Here is a 5,538-nt window from a genome sequence, read left to right as displayed (position 1 = left end):
TGAACAGTTGGTGCTACTGAGCTTTCATAGTTCACATTGTATGCTGTTGCTGTGATGTACATGTACAAAGTATAAGTTATATTAATAACTCTCAAATCTACTTCAGCTTCCTAAATATAAGTGTGGAATAAATAGACGACATTCACATTTACAAAACTTATTCCCCTTTGCGGGGTCAATCCGGGGTCAACCGACGTAAGACGCCGTTTACCTTCTATAACCTTACCAACTTTATGGGTCAGTATCCTAGAAATAAAATCTATTTGAATAAGCTCATAATGTTTTTCATATTGCCCCATACTCTGGCAATACAGGTAAAGATTGATATTGTAACATAAACTTTGACATTTAAAAATATTAACAGGACTAACTTACAAAGGACAAAGTGGGAAAAATGAGCGTTACGCCGACAACGGGAGATAACTCTTAGGAATGTGAAATTAGTTTATTATCACGTAATTTCGCGTGAAGCACCACATGCCAAATTAAATTACTCGCCTTTATTTTTATGGTCCTGAAATCTTTGTCAAAACTCTTGATCAACCGTCCATTCATGAATTCTTATTCTCGAGATTTGCTGTTGAAGAGCCCATTCACGATAAAAAGTACTCACGAAAAATAAGGATTATCTACAGTATTATGCATTGGAAAAACTTACTCAATGAGATTTTTTCCCACAAAATCCTTCCCTGCATACTTAAAGTGATGATCTTACATGTAACTTAAGTCAATCTAAGAAATGAATTAGTTACAAATTTTATCAGAAAGCTGAACAGAAATTGTTATTCCATGAAATTATAACCCCTTGGAAAAGGTAGATTAAATATTACAGTATGTTCATTATTTCATTGTAAATTACCAGTATACTGACCAGTTGGCCATAGCGATCATCTCAACAACTTTCTTGCAATTACGTAAAGGTTTAAAGATTTTAAAACATCTGAACAGCTCCTTTTGAGACATAAGAGGGAACCTGACGTAAGATAAGAGTTCCTCAAAATATTGAATTGTAACTTCATAATCGTGGTGCTGTATCCACGAAATAACGGAGGTAAAACATCCAATTCTGACTTTGTGTTTAATGAGTCCTGTTCCAGGATCAAGCATAGTGTCTCTTTATTTAATTCATAAAAGGAGCTAGTCTCTTTCACTTTGATAAAGTTCTTTGCTATCACACTTAAGATTTTCTCGCAATAATCCTCTTCCCTGATGCTTTTGACAATTGTTAGAATTTTCAGCAATTCTTCATAACTTGCAAGAGTTATATGATTCATGCACAGTTTTTTAATATCATGGACTTTAAAGGCACTTGAAAGTTTGAGGAGATCAGAAATGGTGGTTGGCTCGATCTCAATTGTTCCAGAATATAAAAACTCTAAAAATGCCAGTACTGACTTCTGCACTCCCCCGCACTTTTATAATTTTAGGGTAGCTGCATCATAATGAAATGCCTTCTCTTCAAATAAAGTAGCAAAGAGTGGGCTTTGTGAAGCCAATACAATTTTATGGGTAGGAATACTTTGTCCCCGACCTTAAAGGCTACATCACATATTTGCTGGTTATGGAACTTTTCTCTGATGTACTTTCCTAACTTAATATAATTCTGATGGTCGTGATCTTTAGTGAATCTCGTTGATTCAATTTCAGACTGGCTCTTTCTGTGACTTGATGAAGGAGAGGCCGGGCCAGGAGGAGACTTGTACCCTGTTTTGGAATTTGAACTTTGCGGCAGAGACACTTTATTGTTCATATATTTGATTTTGGAGCTTGATGGTGTCACAAATGAGCTGCTAGATCCACAACTCAGGGGAGGATCCAGAGGAGGAGCTGGGGTGTTGTTGCTGCTCCTTGCCACTGAGTCAGAAGAATGGGAAGATTTAGATGAGGTGTTGCTTCCAGGAGCTGGGTGGCTGTTGTTTGTAATGCTGCTCCTTGCCACTGAGTCAGAAGAATGGGAAGTATGTGATCTCGACAAGGTGTTGCTTCCAAAAGTTTTGACTTGATTCCACTGGCGGCGTGTCCCACTGCGAACTCAAAGGAGGTGGGGTCGGAGATCTAGAGCTGTTACCTGAATGGTTTCCAACCGCATTGACTGAAAAATAGCAGCATAGTTATGTTTGAATTAGTTAATATAAATCTCATGAATAAATGATTTTTATTTTACTGTTAATGTTGTTATATTTCCATTTCTAATTTTTTTTTCTCTGTGATAACTGTTTGAAAGTTGGGGGAATTTATTGCTTGATAATTCTGTCGGAATGTAAATTAGGCATGTCGATAGGAGCTAAGGAAGCCTAATATGCATGTAAATCTCGTGCGCATCTGTCTTAGAGCTGTATCTGACGCCAAGGGGGCCAAATATGCATGTAAATCTCGTGCGGCTGCCTTTGTGTTTGACGTCAGTGTGCGAGGACTATTGATATTGGCATGGAAGTCCTCGTGTCATTTAAATTTATCAATCTACATTTTTAATGTCTAAATCTACAATTTTATTTCACAATGAAATGGAAATATAAGGAATCACTGTCTAGTTATGAGAGTATGCCAGGGACATCAACAATAGTGGGAAACCTGGGATAATTTTAGCATAACTGGCTTTGCCCGTTATGCAAAATATCCCAGTGTGCACACCAACCCAGAGGAACCACTGAACCTTGGGCCACATATTTCAAAATTTTGGAAATTTTATAAATTTCATTTCATCAAAAATGGGTGATTATATCAAAGAGAAATATCAAAATAGAAGATTTCAATATTACTTTATTTTCAGACTATGTAACACCCACCCCCTAACACAGGGGCCCTGAAATTAATTTGAAGAGGCACCTTTCTTCATCATAAATATATACTTAGATCATTGGCATTATACCAAGGAGCAAAGGAAAATAGTTCCAACGAATTCATGCATTTTCACCATATAATCATTAAAGAGCCCCACCCTATCACCAGAACCCCTGACCCAGGGGTCATGAAATTCACAAATTGGTTAGAAGCATCCTTCCTCATCATAACTATGTACATAGTTCATTGGTTTGATACCCAGGAGTCGAGTAGAAGATTTTTAAAGAATTTATGCATTTTCACTATGTAATCAATAGAGCCTAACACCAGAACCCCTGACCCTGGGGACATGAAATTCACGATTTTGGAAGAGGTAGACTTATTCAATACATGTATAACCATGTACTTGGTTAGTTTATTTCAAACCCAGGAGAAGAGAAGAAGATTTATTAAAGAATTAATATATTTTTACTATATACACAATTAAAGAGCCCCACCCTAGCACCAGAACCCCTCACCCATGGGCCATGTAATCAACAATTTTAAAGGGTCATTTTCTTGGTCATCATAACTCATGTACTTAGTTTGTTTGTTTAATACCCAGGAGCAAGAAAGAAGATTTTCAAAGAATTAATGCATTTTCACTACATAACCAGCCCCGCCGCATACTACAACCCTGACCCAAGGGCCATGTAATTCACAAATTGGGAAGAAGCATCCTTCCTTATCATAACTATGTACAGTGGACCTTCAGATATCCGGACGCCAGATATCCGGATGCTTCAGTATCCGGATGCTTTTTCATCGGAACAGAACTTTAAAATGTTATTATGTCTTGTTTAACTGGTGATTCAGGTATCCGGACGCTTCATATCCGGACAAATTAACTGGGAACCAAAAGCGTCCGGATAAGGTATGAGGCTCCACTGTACATTGTTTGTTGGTTAAATATCTAAGCGAAAAGGAGATATTTTAAAGGATTTATGCATTTTCACTATAATTTTAGTTAATAGAGCCCCGCCCTAACACCAGAACCCCTGACCCTGGGGCCATGAATTTCACACCTTTGGAAAGATCTTAGATATTTTGTACTGGTGTACTGTTGTAAAAGATTCAACAGAACTTACCACCATTGTGATGAGCCACCCATGGGCTCACAGCTCTGATTCTATTAGTAATGGGGAGATTCGGAATCCCTGGTTCAGCACACAACTTTGCATTCCCTGGTTCAACATATAACTTTGCACTCCCTGGTTCAGAATACAACTTTGCATTTATTTGTTCAGCACACAACTGTGCATTTCCTGGTTCAGAATGCAACTTTGCATTCCCTGGTTCAGAATACAACTTTGCATTCCCTGGTTCAGAATACAACTTTGCATTCCCTGGTTCAGCATACAACTTTGCATTCCCTGGTTCAGCACACAACTTTGCATTAAATATATTGAAATCCCAGTGGTTCGAGCACACAACTTTGCATTCCTTTGTTCAGCACACATCTTTGCATTTTGAAGCTACATGTATAGATAAAGAGAAGTCTTATTTTAGCAAAAATACATTGAAATCAAATTCAGTATAAACTAATACCACAATAAACAACAGACAAGTTACACTGTAGCTTGACAGATGTACAAAAGCTTTACAGCTGACACATGCTAACCAGACTTAAAAAGTAACTTGATCATATGTTGTTTATATCTACTAGTCTATCCACAAGGTGCTGATTATGAAAATAAGGTATTTATAAATTCTTAAGCACACTGTAGCAAATTAAAATAATTGTCACACAAGGCCTAGATTCTTTCAACTTAAACCTTAAGTATATCCAATTAAATCTGTGACATGTATGAACAATCTGTACGTAAATGCTGTGTTTATTATACTCCAAGTTAACGCATATATAATACTACATAGCTGCAGATCTGTAGCTTTATGGTTTTATATATTTATCTCTGACCATATCATGGCCAAAGACAAATATATAAAACCATAACGCTACAGATCTGTAGCTAAGACCTATAACTATCAGATACATATATAATACTCTAAGCTTTACACAATATAACAGTCAACGATAGATACAAATGAACAAATAAAATTTATGGTCATGTGTTATTAATTGGTAATAATTAACAATGATTAAAAAAACTTACTCTCTTTCGTTCCCTTGCCCTCTCCCAGGCAATTTGTGGGTAGGCATCTTCAAAACACATGAAAGAGAGTGGGCCTCTGTTAAACAATGATCGCTCAGCCTCTAAATTCGCCCTTTTGGCTGAGTCCGTTGCTGCGTCTGAGGTTGTAACTAAGGAGCAGCTCTATAAAATCTAAAACATCCCGCGCAAGATACTTTGTTTCCGGAAGTCAATCACCAACGAGATTTCAGACTTTTAACCTTAATATATGATTTTCTATGTATTATTCTTATTGCTATACATTTTTTGACATTTAAATAATGGTAATATGTTGCAGATTTATGATTGAAGAATTCTTAGCAAAGAAGGAGACTCAATAAGCCATTATCTGTGGTCCCCGGTTACTTGTCAAATTTTTAAACTTTCATTAAAAAGCTTAAAAAGTAAATTACATTGTTCTCTTATGTCTGTAGTATATGCTCTAACGTTTAAAAATTTCAAATAGTTGCAAAAAAGAACACGCGAAGCTCTGTTTTGAAGGTGGGGTCCTTTGATTTTCATGAATATCAAAAGAAATTTGTGACAGGTACCCACTTCACGGCTTTCGTAAACATCGAGCGCAGCT

General features: G+C 36.7%; 1 pseudogene; it reads right to left on the bottom strand.

Annotated features, from left to right (window-relative positions):
• Nucleotides 1-1,071: 1,071 nt before the first annotated feature.
• LOC134237430 (kelch-like protein 1) lies at nt 1,072-4,193 on the bottom strand (annotated as a pseudogene).
• Between the last annotated feature and the right edge of the window lie 1,345 nt (nt 4,194-5,538).

Source organism: Saccostrea cucullata, unplaced genomic scaffold (genome assembly GCF_032062105.1).
Source record: "Saccostrea cucullata isolate Sc308-1 unplaced genomic scaffold, CSIRO_AGI_Scuc_v1 ctg22945, whole genome shotgun sequence".
Taxonomy (NCBI): Eukaryota; Metazoa; Mollusca; class Bivalvia; order Ostreida; family Ostreidae; genus Saccostrea; species Saccostrea cuccullata.
The sequence above is the reverse complement of the archived record's forward strand: the minus strand, read 5'-3'. Positions and strand labels throughout refer to the sequence as shown.